The sequence below is a fragment of the Coptis chinensis genome, chromosome 5 (genome assembly GCF_015680905.1).
Source record: "Coptis chinensis isolate HL-2020 chromosome 5, ASM1568090v1, whole genome shotgun sequence".
NCBI lineage: Eukaryota > Viridiplantae > Streptophyta > Magnoliopsida > Ranunculales > Ranunculaceae > Coptis > Coptis chinensis.
In genome coordinates, this window is record NC_141460.1 from 81455410 (window position 1) to 81475569 (window position 20160).

General features: G+C 43.9%; 1 pseudogene; it reads left to right on the forward strand.

The window, feature by feature from the left end:
- Window positions 1-1195: 1195 nt before the first annotated feature.
- Window positions 1196-19677, forward strand: LOC147499267 (sugar transporter ERD6-like 7; annotated as a pseudogene).
- The last annotated feature ends 483 nt before the right edge of the window (window positions 19678-20160 follow it).

The window sequence follows — 20160 nt, forward strand, 5'->3', positions numbered from 1 at the left end:
ATAAATAAGACATTCGTTTCCTCAGCATGCATGTTCTTAACCATATAAGACTGTAACAAGATAGGAGTCATCTCTTTCTTCTACATGCAGAACACGTACATTACAGAAATGGCTATAAATAAAGATGTATGTGGAAGACGGTAATTATTATTATTTTAAGCAGGACCACAACTCAACAAGTACATGTCTATAAGCGAAGTTGACGTTCCATGTTTGCAAACGTCTTGAATGCTTGGTGTAATGTGCTCAACAACAGTGGGATTATGGGAATATAAGTGCGTGTGGTTTATGCAAAATGCTTTGGGAGGTTGAAAGGAAAAGCTTAAGGACATGACGGTTGAGTTGGGGATCGAGTTCAATCTCCATCCACTACTGTGACTCGATCAGTTTTGTGTAATTGGCAAGGGGGGATTCTAACATGTAATGTGGTAAAGCAGTCACCGTGCTTTCAAATGGCACAAAGGCGACATATATCAGTGACTTTCAATACAGCATCCATGTTGCATTGAACTTGTTGGTGCGACATCCATGTTGCACTACTGACTTTTTAGTACAGCAATTCTCAATGCAACACGAATGTTGCATTCAAAGTGACAAATGCAACATCCATATATGTTGTGTGGAAATTCTGGATACAACGGTGAGGCCATGAGGCCATATTCCACAGACATTAATTTCATCACAATATTAGAAATTCCAATGAAAATTTCTGATTTTCAACTGCTTCACACGAATCTAGCTACGACAGACGATTCAGGTACTGTAGTAAGGGAATGTACCGAAATTGGTAAGAGTTTTGAGGTTTTTACCATAAAAGTGAGGCGCATCATTAATGGTGTGGGGAGTTGGGCACCACAGGGTGTGTAGAAGTAATAATGCTTATGATGTGGGCCATTCACATTCGTTAGCGTTCAGAGATGCCAGTTGCTTCTCTTTAGGTAGGGCTTCTGTCTTTAGGAGTGGGTTAGAATTTAAGATACTTGCTATTCATAATGTTAGTAACAACTGGCAAGGATATAAAATTTTGTAAAATAACATTAAGTTGTCAGGTGCTAAAACGTAAAACTCCATGATTGATGTAATAATTAGCACTACAGATATTGTTTTCTCAGCATGTCAACCATATACGACTATAAGACCATATGCCTTTCTCTTCTTCATGCAGAACACCTTAAAGAAACATACATTTAGAGAAATGGCTATCAATAAAGATGTTGAAACTGGTAGTTATAACAGTTTGCAAGCAGAGATAAGAGAACCACTTATCCAACAAGTAAAAAATCAATCACATGAAGAAGATGGATCTATACGTGAGTATGGGATGGATAAAAAAAAACAACGAAAGTGCATGGATGGTTTACTTGAGCACTTCTATCATTGTTTGGGGGTCTTTTGAATTTGGATCCTGTGTGAGTACTCAATCTTAGAAAGTTGGTGTATGGTGTTACTAATTAGGCTGTTCTCTTTTAGCCACATTCTTGCTTTTGCAGGTGGGATATGCGTCGCCTACTCAAACAGCAATCAGGGAGGATCTCCATCTTTCTTTAGGAGAGGTTAAGTTCTGTTGGTGTTTTTGTTTTTAGTTTTCAGCATTCAGCAGTACGTGCAACGTAAGTGATTCAGCATTTAGCTGTGAAGTTCTTGTTTGTTTCTTCAGTGCACCACCAACTTTTAGACACACCAAGTCACCAAGCATTTAGCTTCCAGCGCCAATTCTATGGTCTTGCAGCATGCTTGTATTCCTCAGAATGGAAAATGTACTTCCATATGAAAAATTCTCTTCTACTTTTTGTCTAACCTTACTTGACTTCAAAATGGATGAAACCATTTAGTCATAAAATTTGATGGAACGATAGTCGATCTCTGGCCTTGAACCAGTGCCACTGTCACCAATGAGATGCCCTGAAGTGACGGGTTGAAGATTCTGAAAGGTAAAAATGATGAGACAAAAAAAAAATCTAATCCGACTATAGTTGGAATTTTCCTAGGCAGATATACTCTAACTTCAATTAGTTACAAATTTAAAACACAAGACTAGGATTCGTGTTACTGACCGATCTGGGAACAGATTGCTACAGAAACGTTTTTGGTGAATACCCGTGTTGTTTGACACCACAGTTTCCGACCATTACCATATATTGCTTTTGTGACATATTGCAGTTTTCAGTGTTTGGCTCGATATTGACTATTGGTGCTATGGTTTTGTGCAATCGCGAGCGGTCGTATTGCTGATTTCGTTGGTCGGAAAGGGGTAATATAAACGATTTCCAATTTATTTAAGTGCAAGTCAACACCCACTCTTTTTAGTTTTTACAAATATGCAAAATGTGCTAAGCATTGGTTTTTTTAAGTTTAGAAACATGTCCCTCAATATCAATAGTTAGTATGATTTCTTTAGATTCTAATTATAAATGGTAATTGTAATTATATAGGAGAGACTCATCTATTTATTTTTTTAAAATAAAATGGGAAATAATTATGTTATTTAAATGATATGAGAGAGTTTCTTTTAAATTATCAATAATAAAATAGGACTTGTTTTAATTTCAATGTGGGAAATTAAGATAATTATTTAATTTAAGTGACACTAAAGAGGTGTTTCTAAATTATTAATAAAAAAAAAATCTTATTCAAATTATATTAATAAAAGTGTGGCTTATTCTAAATTTAGTAAAGGAGGTATTTCTAAATAAAATAAATAAAGAGATTTAAATTTGCCTACTCGAGAATTGAGGAGCTTCCGAACCGACTATAATACAGTGTAGAGATCTTATCCTTCGCCTAAATGGGCATTTTGTGTCAGACACTCATCATAGCTTTTTGTTGATGTGGTTGCAGGCATTGAGGACATCAGTTGTTTTTTGCCTCGCTGGATGGCTTTCCATATACTTTGCCAAGGTTTGCTAAGCTAAACTCCTTTTAGAACCTGCTTGGTACATTCCTTTTTTTTTTTTTTTTTGTTTTTAAGTATTGGTGGTATTATCAAGTAATATGTCCTCTCTAAAGGCTTGTAACTCCACATCCACATTTACATCCTAGTAAGTTTTCCCATCTTTACAAATGTGGCCTGACATGCCCCCTGTGTTTTTCCTTTGCAAAGGGGGCATTAGCACTCGACATAGGAAGACTTGCGACAGGATATGGAATGGGAGTCTTTTCTTAGGTGGTATTATTTTTTTCTCTCTTTTAGTAGCTTGATTCTGTTAAAATGTATTATTAGCACAAAAATAAATACAACTACTAAGTAATAACTTCACGACGAGTAAGAATGAATTGAAGCCTTTAAATGAGTAACAACATTTGGAAGCCAGCCTCAGAAGTTTCAGGATTCAAATACTATTTTCCAAATCGTTCATTACTCATTTACCACACCATCAAATGGATACGCAGGTACCTGTATTTATAGCTGAAATATCCCCTAAAAATCTTCGAGGAGGCTTGACAACACTGAACCAAGTAAAAATTACATAAAGAATTCATAGTCATGCTATATGAGGAAAAAAGTAAGTGCCTTCTGGTTTAGTTGGTAAAACTTTTGGGTGATGATACCAAAGATCTGGTACCCACACATTTTCTGTAATTGCCACAATTGAGTTACTGATCTTTTTAAATGTCCTTTAGCTTACTTGGTAAAACCTTTGGGTGATGATACAAGAGGTATGGGGTTCGAACCCTTCTAACTTAGTTGGTAAAACTTTTGGGTGATGATACAGTAAATATATATATGACTGAAAAATGGTTTTACAGGAAAAGGTACTTACCTTCTATATCTTATCCAGCTCATGATCAGTTCAGGAGTGTCTGTTTCGTTCACGGTAGGGATTTTTCTAAGATGGCGAAGTCTGGCTCTAACTGGTGAGAGTTTAGAACTTAACCTAGCTACATTCATGGTTTGCAAAACAGAGATCTTACTAAAGGCCCTCCTTTTAAACAAGACTGATTAGTGGATCCAAGATGGCTGGTATGAAGTAATAGTCTTCATGCAGTTTTTTCATTCTATAAAAATGAAGCGAATGACAAAATGGAGTTTGCAGGCCAAGATCGGACGCTCTAAGGAGTTTGAAGCGGCACTACAGAAGCTCAGAGGAAAGGATGCTGATATTACTATTGAAGCAGCTGAAATCCAAGTTATACTCAATTCTAGAGTCACTTTACGAACATAGAGGACAATTTGAGAATTCCCTAATTATAATGTTCATTAACAGGATTACATAGATACACTTGAACGCCTCCCAAAAGCGAAAATACTGGATTTGTTTCAAAGGAGATACCTGCCTTCAGTTATTGTAAGCATCCATCTTATTTACTAGATATGTTTCTATTGTAGCTGTCCCAAGTATCTACCTGTTCTAAGAATCGTCACCATCATCATCAAACCCATCTCAAACGTCAAAACTCTTTTTCTGTACACCAGACTTGCACTTCAATTTACGCCATCTACGTCTTCATTTGTTGTTAAACTCTTGGACCTGAAAAGCAAGATGGCAAATTCTTCGTACTCTCCATTATCATTTCTTGTTACAAATTAAGTTTAAAACACTACTCTTGTATGATCAGATTGGAGTAGGACTGATGGTCTGTCAACAATTTGGGGGAATTAACGGAGTCTGTTTCTATACAACGGAGATTTTTGCTTCTGCAGGTAAGTTATCCCACCAGCACTTGTTACACTGGACAAGGGAAGACTGATCTCCATACTCCAGTGAATCCTTTAACGTCTCCCGGAGAATAACCATGCGTTCTTCCGAACAAAATACATGTGAACGCCCTCCATTAATTTACTCTTGACACATTCCTGTAATAACTTCTAAGCAGATATTCTCATACCCAATTTCCACCAATGAGGGTTTTATCAACCCCATCGTTTCCAAAACACATCACAGAAGGCCCACTCCTAGGACCGGTAGTTTTTTACCAACCTCACCATCTCTTCTTGTTTCTATATTTCATGGGATTTCCACCAGATATTGGAACCACCATCTACTCTTGTCTTCAGGTATAGCATACTCCACTTGAAATATTAATACCTTTCTTCATCTCCAAAAGTAACTCTACATTTCACTCTGTTTTACAGATAGTTGTAGTTGCGTTAGGTGCAGCTTTAATAGATAAAGCTGGAAGAAGAGTCCTTCTACTGGTAAGTGGGAGTACTGGTAGCTCAGAATCTATTATGTCATGAAAGAAACCACTCTTTGATGAATATTCCTGAATCCTGATGTTTTTCCATTATAGACTTCTGCAACAGGATCGGTCATCGGCTGTTTGCTAACTGGGCTTTCATTCTATATGAAGGTGCTGGTCTAAAACTAGTCAAGTTTCCAACTCGTTATACCATGAGATCCATAATTTAATACATTGAAATGTGTGAAACAGACTCACGAATTAGCAGTTGAAGCAGTCCCTGCACTTGCCGTGACAGGAATAATGGTAAATGGATTGTACCAAGTTCATTTGTTTCGATCATAATTTGACTCGTGTACTCAAAACCCTCTGTTCTCTGAGCTCAGGTATACATAGGCTCCGGTGGAATAGGAATGGGAGCAGTTCCTTGGATTATAATGTCTGAGGTAACTATAATCGTGTGATACTATACCAATCTATAGTTTGTCTTGACCAGATCTTCCACTTAAAATGTTCTTCACTGCACATATTCCCAATAAACGTTGAGGGAGCTGCTGGGAGTCTAGCAACATTAGTTAACTGGTTTGGATCCTGGTTTTGTTCCTATACTTTCAACTATCTCATGATCTGGAGCTCCTACGGTGTAAAGGAGCTTTTTGGTTTTCCTTAGTGTTTGCGAAAGGAGAGGGAAGAGAGTTGAGATTTTCTAGAGGGACCGAGTTCGCTTATGAGCGAGCTGCCTACGTATCCTCTTTTGGTTTTTCTTTTTCCAGGGGAGAGAGGAATCAGGTCCGACGTAGTTCAAATAGGTGGTATTTTTAGGCTTTAGGAAATGTCAATCCGGGAGACACATGTGTCTCTTGCACACGCGTGTAAAGGTGGAGATCGCGGAATGAGTGTTGGTTTGGTTATATTATAAGTCATGTCTTTGATTGGGAGTTGGCGCGGTCTCCCCTATTTCGGTGGTGGGGAAGTACAAGTAAGATTTTGGTAATGATTACCCCGGTGGTGACCTTATCCGGTATGTTACGTCTCGGCCATGCGTTAAATGCAGAGACATCTTTGTTCGTCACCACCTACGAAAGGAGGCTGCTCACGAGATCGGTCTTGGAGGTCGATGTCCCGAAGTTCGATTATCTGCGCGACATGTGTGTTCACAAGGGAGCCGCTTCACGTGTCGGTCTTGGAGGTCGATGTCCCGAAGTTCGCTTATGCTCCACGCGTGCATGATAACTTTATGAAGATATCACTCCCCTACACAACCCCCTCGTAGAGTGTTTATGTCACGGGAAACGTTATCTTGGAGAGAAAAATGGAAGAACGTGTGGAACATGAGTGAAGCGTGGTGGACGATCCATTTGGGATGGCGCAACTTTTGAATCATGTGGCCCGACAATTTGGCGGGGAAAGGGAAGTTGTGGCGTAATTTGCACGCGATTTAATCGAAGCGGTGATTGAGGAAAAAGCGTGTCGGGCGTTATATACGGGCTGGCGAAAAGACGATATCTTGGAACACGTAATGCGGGCTAGAGCATAAGTCGTAATAATAACTTCTTGGTAACCGAAGCGGGCGGTTTATACAAAATCAAATTGGGGACAATCAAAAAGGTATTTTGTGTTTGCTTCTTCCCGCAAAACGCTAGGGTTCCTCGGTGAAAGTGCTGGCCGCTGGCATTATATCTTTCCATTTTCACTTTGCATTCCTCTCTTTCAAGTCGCGATTTGTTAAATAATGTAGGTCATTGTAAGGTTGTAGGGTTTAAGCTCGAGTAATTGATAAAAAGACTCGTTAGAATGTCTGATTATGATGATACTCGATCAGAGGAAGTTCGGGGAGATATCATTAAGTCGGAGAGTATGAGGATGAAGAAAGCGGTAAGTGTTGGCGTTGAATTTGAGTTGGATGAGGAAGCTAGGGTAGATGAGGGTAATACCGATCTAGGTCGAGAAAGGTGGCGGCGGCCCGATTACATCAGTCGAGGGAGATGTCGTCATCAAGTGATGTGCCCCTTAGAAGTGTAAACCGTCGTCTTTGCAAACTCGTTCCCGAACCGAGGGCGGCTTATGGGATTAATGTCCCCGACACGGAGATATACGAACCACGGTTGAGTGAAAATGTTAAGTAGTGAGGAGTACAACCCGCCCGAATGGTGGAATAATAATCTGTGAGGGCTACCGAGAGCGATATGCAAATACCGTTTCGAAACCGGTATGTGACTTCTTGGCCCATTGTTGGAAGTCTCCTTGTCAGTTCGTTGGTAACACTCGACGATTGTTTAAGGTGTTTGACTTGTTGAATGCGAGTGGGGAATACGACATAGGGGTATCTGACATAGTGTAGCACTATGTTGTAAGGCGATCTGGGAATTTGAACTTTAGCTTGCAAACAATGACGACGCGTTCTGCTGTGATCGATGGTGTAAGCAATGAGGCCTGGACAAAGAGGCCGTTGTTGCTAGTTGGCAACTACTGTGCGAACGGGTGTAGATTGCAAACTAGGATTTGTAACATATCCGGTGGGTAGGAATATTTTTCTGTTGTTGCTTTACTTAACGACTGATAGTTGTTCTAACAGGCCTTTGTTTTTCTTTGGCTGCAGAGTTTTCTGTGAAGAATCGAACTAATCATGGGGAGATAGAGAGGTTCGCGCGGCTGACTCGTGAAGAAAAAAAAGCGAAGTTGCCTGAAGTTGCACATTTCTTTGTGGAGAAGGGTGGGCCTGCGATCCGGGGAAAAAGGAAGGCATAAAAAAGATCGAAGCTTCGAGGTCGGACAAAGGGAAGAGGTGATGAAGACGCGAACGAGTGACTTAGTAACGCGAGAAGAGAGGCAACGGGCGCATGGTGGCGCGAGGCGACCTGCTAGAGGTGGTGCCTCAGGAGCTGGAGGATCGAGCTTCCGCCCTGAAGGGGGTTCGATCGATGCTCCTGTGGAGTTGGAAACGGTGGTTTTCAACCCTCGTGTAAGGAGCAGGTCGGAGAAGAGGACGCGCAATGCCTCTGAGCAAGACGCTGTCCGAGTTACGAAAGTAGCACGGCACGCTCTTGGGGAAAGCTCCAGCGCAGGGGGCGGTTTTGATGGTGGCCCGGCTGGGGCTATTGTTTCGCGCCGGAGTGGGGCGCGACCTGAGCAGGTCATGGACTTGGCCACTTTTGGGGTGGGGTCTAGTGCGCCTCGACGGGGGCGTGAACCCAGTCCGCTGGCGAAAGTGAAAGCTCCACGTAAGGCGAGTGGAAAGGCTGTTGTGGTTGCTGACGACCTAGAGGGACAGTTTGTGTATCTGGATGAGCATGGGGCACAACGAACTGTGAAGCGAAGTGATTGTAGCTTCAGATCGAGTAAGATATCGGGTTGCCTGTTAGAACAGATAGCTCACGGATGGCAACATATAAAGGAAGGATTTGGATGAAAGGGTCGGCTGATAACCCGAGGCGAATGGAAATTGCGCAATGCTTGGTGCAGCGTGTTTATCTTCATTTGATGTAATCATTTATACGTATACATTTGTCATTTTGTGGCTATTAACCATGCGTGTGTTTTTGCAGCTGGTAAGTGGGTTTCAGAAATTGAAGGAGATTGCCCAGTTTTCGCGGAGGCAGATAGAGAAGCGGTGGTGAAGTTGTCTGATGAGCTGAAAAATGTCCAGGAGGTCTCGAAGATGGAACGCGAGGAACTGGAAGATTTGAAGAAAGCTCATCAACTGAAGTCCGCCAAGATCTTAAAAAGACAATCGGGCGTAAGAGGCGAGGCAAAACTCTGAGGGGATTTTGAAGAGAACGCCCCGGCCACCGTGGAAATTGGTAGGCTGAACGAGTATGTTTTACATTGCAAGAAGGTTGCTCAAGACGCTACCAAAGCCTATGACGTTCTGGATGCAGACTTCGTTGAACTGGAGGCGGACTATAACACTTTGAAGACAGATCATGCACGTTGTATATCTCACATCGGGGTAGAACAAGTGCCAGGAGGAATTAGTGGCGCTCCTGCTACTTCAGAGGTCATGCTGAAGATTGCGATACCGCGAACTGATGCTGCTGCGTCTGATGGTGCTTATGAGTTTAGACTTAGATGGAGTATCTGTTATGGTGACTGGGAGGGATGCTGAGATTGATGAATCACTCATGCCTGGAGAACTAATTGTTGAGCCCAGAGATGGCGAGTTGTAAGTTTGTTGTGTTATCTTTGTCGGCTTATAAGGCGTGATACAATAAGCCGGGTTTCAGGGGTAACCAGGGCGATTCGTCTTTTATTTGTATGTGCCCGATCTTGCGAGTGATCAGGTACCCCGTTCTGTTTTGGGGTATCCATGTGAGGACGAATATTGCTTAGTCGGGTTGGATTTCCTGAGTAGTCTCAGCAACCCGGCTAACTTATTATGTTTCAAGCTTGGTAGGACAAGTCGTTGTTTGTTGGTATGCCACGCTTGTTGTTTGTTCCCTTATTATGTGTGAGTCGCTTGCTTGATCATAGTTATGTGTGATTATACTGCATATAACCAAGCATGGCGGGTGCATTGCAGTGACAACTTCCCTGCACATGACTGGTAAGCTTGTATGAGCGTCTTGTGGTTAAATTGTTGTTAGCTGCGAGGTGTTGCTCATAACGAGGCCACCAGATCGCTGGACTCTGGTTCGTGAAGTAGGTCGAATCGTGTTGTGTTCAATGCTGCTAATGGCAGTAGTCCCTCGCGTGCGTGACATATGTAGGGAGACGAGCGGTGGTTCAAGGAACATAATGATGGCGGGCAGATGGCGTTTGGCGTCTCAAGGTAATTATGAGGCGCTTAGGAAAAGACGTTTCCTATTGAATAAAAACTGCTCATCAAATACCAAAAAGGTAGTTGCTCATCTTCTTGCCTAAGCTTAACTTTGTCTTCTCGCTCTGCCCTTTTGCTGTGCACTACCATCGTTGCTACTCCGTCAGGTACGTTCATTCTCATTTGCGAATGTTATTCTGTTGAGAAGAGCTTGGGATAAAACGTTAACTCATGTAACAGTACGTTTGTTTCCTAGGATTTATCATGGCAAGATGTCGTCCATACACAAGGGGAGAAGAAAGCACGAGGGAAATGTCCCCTCGGATAATGGAGAGGATGGAGTTTGAACCCCACGTGCATGGCGATCGATCGGGTAAAAGAGGAAAAGCTTCTTTGTAGAGTCGGGCGGTCATAAAAGCGACCGAGGAGAATTTTGGGCGTCATACCGGGCGGTATTGTGTTTGTGTCGCCGTGGAAAGGCGTGCTTGATCGATCGCCATAGCGGGAGGGTAGCAACTGAGGCAAAGGTCGCCCGGTCGGTGTTGGTGAGAGTTCGTCCCCGCAAAGGTGGGGATGTGGGGGGGCCGAATTCTACTACATGGGGAAGGCGGGGAAGAAGCGTATGGTGAAACGCCAGATCAGAAGCTTCCACTTTCGGCCCATAGCGACCCGCGTTCTTAAAGGGATCGTCTTTGGATGGTGACAAAGGCAGAGGTGAAAGATGAGGACATGGAGACGGCTGGCGGGGACGATGGACATGGCGCTTGTTTGGTGAGTTCATGACACACTAGGTGGTTATGTCGGTTTCAAGGCAACCGATTCTTTAACCGTTCGCTGCGGTTTCTTGCAGGATATGATAAGTTGAAAGATGTTGTACAAAACACGGAGACTGATGACAACCCGCACGTCGAGCTAAGGTGTATGCGAGCTGCGTGGGGGGCTGACAGGAGAAAGTTGGAAGTAATGACTACCAAGTACCAGAACGTTACGGCTGAGAATGCTGTGTTAGTGACAGACGTGATGGAGCTAGAAAGGGAATTAGCTGTAGTGACTGCTTATGCTAAGAAATGTCAGAAGGTGGCGCGCAAAGCGAAGAAGGCGTATACCAAAGTCTATGTCGCCTACGCCGCTCTGGAGGAGAAGTATGACGCTTTGAAAGAGAGCGATCGTATGGCGATGACCAAAGGCGGGGATCGTGTGATCTTTGAGATCCGCCCGACATCGCTTTCGACCCGGTAGCGGCACGAAGATAAGCATGTAAATGGCGAGAGTTGATGATGTAATCTACCTTTGTCTCTGTCAGCCATAAATTGTAAGTGTTGTTTACATTTTCCTCTCTTATATGAGAGTTAACAATAGAGCTGTGTCTTCAGGCTTGCCTGAGCAGTTCGCCTTTGTTATTCAGAGAACTGGTTTCCACGAAAGTGGCGGATTCGATACTTTGTTAATTTTGTAATGAACACCGATCCGGATTTTCCGGGTAATCCCAGCCAGTCGGTGGATGTAGTTGATGATGAAAGTGGTCATATAGTGTTATTGGTTATGCTCCGCATGCATGTTGTCGTGTACTTGTGTGTAACTAGCGTCCTGCTTATGATTCTAGAAATATACGTCCTGCAGTTTAGTTGACCCTAGAAATATAGGTCATCGACGTGACAGGAATTGGAGAGGCTATGTAGCCTGTAAGCTCCAGAGAGCTGTCTGCTCGCGGAAAGCGTTCTCGTTTAGTCGATCCTAGAAATATAGGTCCTCGACGTGACAAGAATTGGAGAGAATTGGAGAGGCTATGTAGCCTGTAAGCTCCGAGTATGCCTTTCTTGAGAGGCGTTCTCGTTTAGTCGATCCTAGAAATATAGGTCCTCGACGTGACAAGAATTGGAGAGGCTATGTAGCCTGTAAGCTCGAGAGTATGCGCTTTCCTTGAGGCGTTCTCGTTTATGAGAGTGTATGGCGCGTTAAGCGTGTGAGAGCGGGGAAGTAGACTGGTCGTGCATCGGATGCGAGCTGTAGGACGTTTGGATGCCAGTAAATGGAATAACTTATACTAGGTAACATAAAAAATTAACCTTAAACGTATAGTGCTTAAAAAATAGAATATACAACAACAAATGTTTTATTGATAAAATCTTTTCAGCAGATAAGTATTCCATGGGCGAGGTAACAATTTCCCTTCTTGAGTTTTTATCCAGTACGGTCCATTGCCCACAACACGTTCTACGATGTACGGACCTTCCCAATTAAGGGCTAGCTTGGAGTCGTCTTGCGTCTTTTTGAGCACTAGATCGCCAGGCTGGAATGATCGAGGATGCACTCGTTTATTGTAGGAGTTCTTCAGGGTTTGTTGATAAGATGTGACTCTGATGGTGGCTAAGTCACGCCGTTCTTCGAGCAAATCGACCTCTCGTGCTAAGACAGAATCATTGTGTCTTGTCTCAACGAGCTCGGACCGAGTCGTAGTGGTTTATCATTTCGGTGGGAATGGCCTAACATTGCCATATAACACAAGGAGAATAGAGATTCGCCGGTACTGGACCGGGCTGTGGTGCGATGAGCCCACAAGATGTTCTCCAACTAGTTCGGCCATTGGCACTTGTTCTTTTCAATCTTTTTCTTCAAATTTTCTAAGATGGCCTTGTTTGCCGGGCTTACCGCTTGACCATTACTCACGGCGCATCTTGTGGAGTAGAAAATGCATGAACTATCTTCCACTTTGCTAGAAATTCTTTAACTGTTCTGCCTTTGAATTGGGGTCCATTGCACATTACAAGTGTATGTGGCAAACCAAATTTGGTGATGATATGAGTCCAGATGAAATTGCAGACATGCAATTCTTTGACATGTGCTAAAGGAATGGCCTCGACCCACTTAGTGAAATAGTCGGTTGCCGCTAAGACGAACCGAAAACCAGTGTTTTTCTGGGGGACGAATGGTCCCATGATGTCCATGCCCCACATGTGAAATGACCATGGGCTTGCTATATTGATCAGCTCGCGTGCGGGCTGAATGATGTTATGGCCGAATGTTTGACATTTTAAGCACTTGAGGACGTACACCTTGGCATCGGTCTTCATACGGGGCCAAAAGTAGCCTTGGGAAATTGCCTTGTGGGCTAAAGAGCGACCTCCGGCATAGTTTCCACATTCTCCCTCATGGATTTTGGCAAATATCAATTGTCCCTGCTCTGGAGTAATACATCGCAAGTGCGGTCCACCAGCAGATTTTCTAAACAACTTATTGTGCAACACGCAATAACGACGTGTTTGATATTGGATTTGTCTAGCTTTGACACGCTCTACAGGGAGCGTGCCCTGATGGATGTAGTCCATGATGGGCTGCATCCAGGTCTGGCTCAATTGATCTTCGGAGAGAGGGATCAGATCGGCTATAACGAGGGCATGCTCGACCTGGTATGCAGGTCGGTCGACTACCTCAATGAGGAGTTGTCGTGGAACGCCTTGACTTCGGTGTTTGAGTGGCTAGGTAAGCTAGGCTGTCTGCGTGACGGTTCTCATCACGCAAAAAATGGTGTATAGTAGATCGCAGCAAAAAGGCAACAAATGATGAACGACACGAAGATACTTGAAAGGTTACCTTCTGAGTAGTGTACTCTTTTTTAATCGGCAAGCGACGGTTCGCGAGTCACTAAAGACTTGAAGTTCTTGCACACCGAGTTGTAGCGCCATATGAAGGCCCATGATCAGCGCTTCGTATTCCGCCTCGTTATTGGAAGATGCGAAGTCGAGTCGAACTAATTTTTCAACCATAAGTCCTCCGGGAGACACTAAGACGACTTACTTCGATGCCACTCCCTCCGGGGTTGCTAGATCCATCCACAAAGAGAGACCAGATTGATTTGACTCGCTCTTTGTCAACAGCAAGCTCCATCTCTGGTTCCCAGTGTGGGTCCTTAACAGGGAAATCGGCGAGGAAATCGGCGACGACTTGACCTTTCTGAGAGGTGCGAGGTACATACTCCATGTGGTGTTCACCAAGCTCCTCGGCCCATACGGCCATATGAGTAGTCTTGTTTTCTTTGTGAAGAAGTTTCTTCAATGGGAGGTTGGTCAGTACATTGATCGAATGTGCTTGAAAGTACGGCCTGAATTTTCTTGCCGAATACACCAAAGCAAGTACGGCTCGTTCAAGGAAAGAATAATTCTTCTCAGCTGGCGTGAGCGTCTTACTGGTGAAGTAAATCGGCTTTTCTGAGTTGTTCTCCTCTTTGAAGAGAATCGAGTGATTCGCGAAATCGATCTTGCGGTATAGCCCGGTGTCTCTCCATCTACTGGGCTGGCTAAGACGGGAGGCGTGGTGAGGTATTCTTTGAGAGTGGTGAATGCTTGGTGGCATTGATCGGTCCATGAGAACTGCTCGCCTTTCTTGAGGAGTTGTAGGAACGGACGACATTTGTCTGACGCCCTAGATATGAATCGATTAAGTCTGTGCGACCATGCGACAACCGTATCCGCTTCTTTGTGCGTGGATCGGGGGCATGTCTAAAACGCATTTCGGATTTGGTCTGGATTTGCTTCGATCCCGCGCTGTGACACCTGATATCCGAGAAATTTACCAGAGGACGCTCCAAAGAGGCATTTCTCCGGGTTCAACTTCATTCGAGCGCGGCGCAATCTGGAGAACGCTTGCTCAAGGTGAGTAATATGGTCGACTGCTTTTCTACTTTTGACGACCATGTCGTCGATGTAAACCTCCATGGTCTCTCCTAACATGTCCTGAAACATGTTAGTTACCAGCCGCTGATATGTTGCTCCGGCGTTCTTAAGGCCGAACCGGAGGACGTTATAACAATAAATACCTTGTTTGGTAATGAACGAGGTCTTCTCTTGATCATCATCAGCAAGTGGGATTTGATTGTATCCGCTGTACGCATCCATAAAGGAAAGAAGTTCATGTCCGCAAGTCTGGTCGACAAGTCGGTCAATGCGTGGTAGGGGAAAACTATCTTTCGGTGTTTCTTGATTGACATTCGTAAAATCGACGCATGGGCGAACTGTTCCATTCTTTTTGGGGACCGCCACGATGTTAGTGACCCAATCGGGGTATTCCACCTTCCTGATGAAACCGACTTGCTTGAGTTTGTCGACTTCGTCATTAATGGCTTTCTGAAAACGCAGAGATAACCGGCGAGGCCGCTGGCGAACTGGTTTAGCATTAGGATTTACATTTAATCGATGACATGCTACACTAGGGTCTATACCGGGCACATCGATATACGACCAGGCGAAAACATCTTTATTCATAGCCAGAAAGTTTACAAGTTGGGCCTTGAGTGTAGGGTCAAGGTTAGCCCCTACATATACAAACTTGGGGTCATTATCAGTTCCTAAGTTCACCCGCTCTCTGTCGACCTGTTGGGGTGCTGGCCTGGGTGGCGACGCTTCTTCGTGTGGTGGCACTGCAGCGACTTGAGGGAGAATGCATTGATGCACCCGAACTGGATCGGTATTTGTGGTGACGAGGACAGGAGCAAGGGATGGAGTGATTGGTGGCATGGAAACTTGTTGTGCGACACATGGCTGGGAATCCATTGGGATGCCAACTGGTGGGATAACAATAGTAGAGAGGTCTTCCGGGGGCGTGACTGCGGTATTAACACCAACTGACGCGTCTTTGGAAATCCGTTCTGATGGGGCGGTAACGGCTGAATTGACTTCTGGAGTGTAAGTAGACGACTTCCTCTTCTTATTGGAGCCCCCAGCGTGCTGCTTTGATGCGTTGGCTCGGACCTCTGCAACTAGGTCTTTGGCCATGGTATAACTGGTGGGTTCGCTACTTGTGTGGAGTAGTCTACTGTCGATCTTTCCTGCTGACAAGATTTGGTTACAATGATATGCTTCCAGTTGATTGCTTCTCAGCTCCATCAGTCCTCTGGGGCCCGGGAAACGGAGAACTTGATGCAATGTCGAAGGTACAGCTTGCATTTGGTGGATCCATCGTCGTCCTAATATGGCATTATAGGACGACTGGATGTCCAGGACGCTGAAGTGCGTATTGCAGCTGACTTTGTCCTCTTTAGATCCCACTGATACTGGAAGGATGATATCACCGACAGGGTCGGCTCTGGAACCATTGAAACCATAAAGGGGGGCAATCGGATCTATCAGAACTGACTTGGGTAAACTCATTTCTTGGAGAATGTGGTAAAATAAAATGTCGCAGGAACTCCCCGGGTCGATCAAGACGCTTTTCAATCGGTCGGCCCGATCTTGACGTGGACGACTAGTGCATCATTGTGAGGAAGGCAGACCTTGTTGAGGTCGGCCTCTGTGAAAATGATATCTCCTGAATGGCGGCCTGAGCGACGCGGAGCATGTTCTGCTTGGGAAGTAAAGTGATACACTTCTTAAAGAGCACCAACACGACGTCTTTTCTCTCTGGATAAGGTAACTGAATTATCGGGGAAAGTAATCATGTGAATTGTTCGAGCATTGTCACGATCTGAGGAGTGTTGTCTTCGCTCGTGACGAGAACGCTCTTGGGGACGTCCTCTACGGTGGGGGCGAGCTTGAAAGTCTTGATGGTGACGGCGAGGTGGAGATCGACTGCGCACTCGGCGAGGTGGAGATCGGCTGTGTACTCGGCGAGCCATGAGCTTATGACGCAAATCACCGTCAGGAATGTTGGTGTACTGTTTAATGTGACCAGCTTCGACAAGGTCTTGAAGATAGTGCTTAAGCCCCCAAAGACGATTCGTTTCATGACATTTGGCTTTGTGGAATGCGCAATATGGCTTGTCGTCGATCTCATCGGGTCGCTTCACATCCGGGCGGAAGTCTGAGGCTCGCCGGATCTTGTCTAGGATGTAACTAGGAGAGCGTGTCAAGACAGCAAATTCTCTGTTGTTATCTTGTCGGGTTCCTGTCTTTGGGGCCAGCGACCTGGATCGCTTTTTGGCACGCGGGTATGATCAGAGATCGCTGCGACCTCTTGGTTCTCGGCTAAACCATTGGACTGCAAACTTTCTTGCAACTTGATATACTTGTCAACCCGGGCGTACAGTTCGGATAGCATTTCTGGGCGTTCCTTCATCAGCGATCTGGAGAGGTCGGTATTACGCACTCGACAGGCGTTAGAAAATGCCAGTGTGGCAAAAGATTCTTTCGATCGCTTTCCATACACAACGATTCGACCTTGAACCGCCTCTAAGAATTGGCGAATGGTCTCATCTTCTCGAATGATAAGCTGGAGCAATAATCAAGATCCGCCTTCTTTCGTCATTTGTGGCACGTATTGGCTAGCAAACAGTCGATAAAGCCGCTCAAAAGTTTTAATAGAATCGGGTTCGAGAGAATAACCAATCAAGTCGCCATCCTTGAGATCGGCGTAAATAGTCGGCGGTGAAGATGATCAAACTTCGGAAGAACTGTAGAGGGCCAAACTTTGAATGTATCGAGCCACATCCGAAGGGTAGTGCTTTGCCATCATACATGGGGAAGCGTGGGCTGGATAAAATCTTGAGGAGAGGGTTTATCGAGAACGTCAAGATCGAACGGGACGCCAGCGGTATGTCTTGAGCATCTTTTGAACAATTTGGGTTGCATCCTTTCCGATCGCGACTCGGCCTATTCTATGTGACAATTCGTTAATCTGGCCGATTAACCTCATTGATGCCGTTTTTCAAGCAACATTACCGACCGGGTTTGTTGATAAGCGTCGACTTGGGCTCGTAAAGTAGCATTTTCTTTGTCCGAGCAAGGAAATGCTTTCGCTTTGTTACACCCAGGTTGTTCGCAAGGTTTTGAACCGAGCCGAGTGACCGACCATGCTTTCGTGGGCTTGAGAATTGCAGATTTTTAGTTAGGTAAGCGTGATTTCTCAAAGTAATCGAAAACCAGGGCCTAGCCAATGTAAAGGAGCTTTTGGTTTTCCTTAGTGTTTGCGAAGGGAGAGGGAAGAGAGTTGAGATTTTCCGGAGGGATTGAGTTCGGCTTTATGAAGCGAGCTGCCCACGATCCTCTTTTGGTTTTTCTTTTCTAGAGGAGAGAGGAATCAGTCCGGCGTAGTTCAAATAGGTGGTATTTATAGGGCGAGGAAATGTCAATCCGGGGAGACACGTGTGTCTCTTGCACACACGTAAGGTGGAGATCGTGAATGAGTGTTCATTTGGTTATATTATAAGTCATGTGTCGATTAGGAGTTGGCGCGGTCGCCCCTATTTCCCGGTGGTGGGAAGTACAAGTAAGATTTTGGTAATGATTACCCCTGGTGGTGACCTTATCCGGCGTTACGTCTCGGCCATCGCGTCGCATCGCAGAGACATCTTTGTTCATTACCACCCACCGAAAGGAGCCGCCACAGATCGGTCTTGGAGGTCGATGTCCCGAGTTCGCTTATGCTGCGCACATGTGTGTTCACAAGGGAGCTGCTCACAGGTCGGTCTTGGAGGTCGATGTCCCGAAGTTCGCTTATGCTCCACGCGTGCATGATAACTTTATGAGGATATCACTCCCCTACATACGGTAAATTTTTTTTGTATCTCTGTTCAGCTAAAACGATATATACTACTACGAGTATTCAGCCAAGATATAAAGGAAAACATGCATCATTATCGCAGTAGAAATTAGTAACTAAAGATACCCAGTAGTGTATTAACTTCCTATATTGCAAGAACCTAGCGCTGGCACGTGAATTTTGGTGTTGCGTGTTTGAGTAAGGGGTTCCCTTGAGTAAGTGCATCTTGGTATCTACTGAAACGCCCATATATGTTGGACATATTTCGTAACAAACCCACCGAATATAATGGACAACGTAGATATGCTTCATCTAATAAAGGGTTTCCAAAGTTGAGGGGGAGGGACCGAGGTTTTATAAGGGGTTTCTATTCTCAAAAGGAGGGGGCCGAGAGTTAATAGAAAAGAAAAACCATACCTTTGTGTTTCGTTGATGAGCCGCAAGCTTTAGAGAGGATTGTTTGCTGATTTGTTTGTTCTCAATTACCTCTTCTCATATATGTATCTAGAGTTGTGATTGCTTGTGATGCTATCTGGAGAAGATTAAAATTCCCAAATCAAAATATTAAAGGTTTTCCTGTGAAAAGAAGAGGTCTGGTTGCTTGCTGAGATTGCAAGACGAAGGTTTTAACGCCAAGGACTACAAGTGGAGAAGTGTGGTATTCGAAAGAGTCAAAGATAAAAGGAATACTGCGGTACGGGACTTGATCCCCATTGTGAGTATTTCTTTCTTTGTGTCTTGATACTTCGATGTGAGCATAAGTCTACTGCTTGTGCTTGTGAAAGGCAGTGGCGTGGATGTTTCCCAGTGATTGGGTTTACCACGTTAAAAAAATTCTTTGTGTCTTGTCTCATTTCATTTTTCAGTTTGATTATCATAGATAATTGTTTGTTTGTGCATGATTAAATATATTTGGGAACATTGAATTCATCGAGATTACTCTGTGAAATCGAATTTGAAAATTTCATCTACAATACCAACAGGGCTCACTCAATGTTGTGGTTAATTCCCTCTCTGTGTTATTCATCGCTGTTATGGTACCTGAAACAAAAGGACGGACTCTGGAAGAAATTCAGGCTGCAATTAACAAAGGCTAGAGGATATAGAGAGACAGTAGAGCATTACCCTGAAAATTAATAGTGGCCGGTGCCATTCTTTTTTGCGCTCCAGTTTAAGCATAGTAGATTGTAAAATTCATCTCTGAAATTGAAATAATCGAGTGAAGCTACATTAGTTCAATATGTTTATCATCGCAAATTGTTTTACTTACCAAAAACAGAATTACTTCCTATGCACGTTGAACAAATCTATTGAAAAGAACCTTAGTAGTATATAACGTCCCCGAATTGAATACTAAATTTATGGCCTATGAGTAAAATTTCAAAAATCAACGAAGGGAAACAGAAGTGTAGGTAAAAATTTCTTTTGAGTAGGGGATCGAAAGTATCCCAAATATCCAAGCATGGTCTCCGCTCCTATAAATGAGCTAGTTATTAGAGTCTAAGGATTGATCCACCCGAACAAAAACAAATTTGCAACTCGTAGTGGATCAATCCCTGTTTGCGCAAATGCAAAATGTTAAATTTCTAGACAGTTTAATTAGTTGTCTTCTCCTAAAATATATACAAGGAATTAAATTTCGTTTTCAGTCACTATTTCAGAAGTGATGAGTCTCTCAAATATTTGGATGGCTAAGTAAATGTTTGAGAAAGATTAGGGCTTTAATGTTTAGTAATACTAAATGCTAAATTGACAAAACTAGTCTCTATTTAAAACTAGCCATTTGGCCCGGCCTATGGCCGGACTTGCTACAT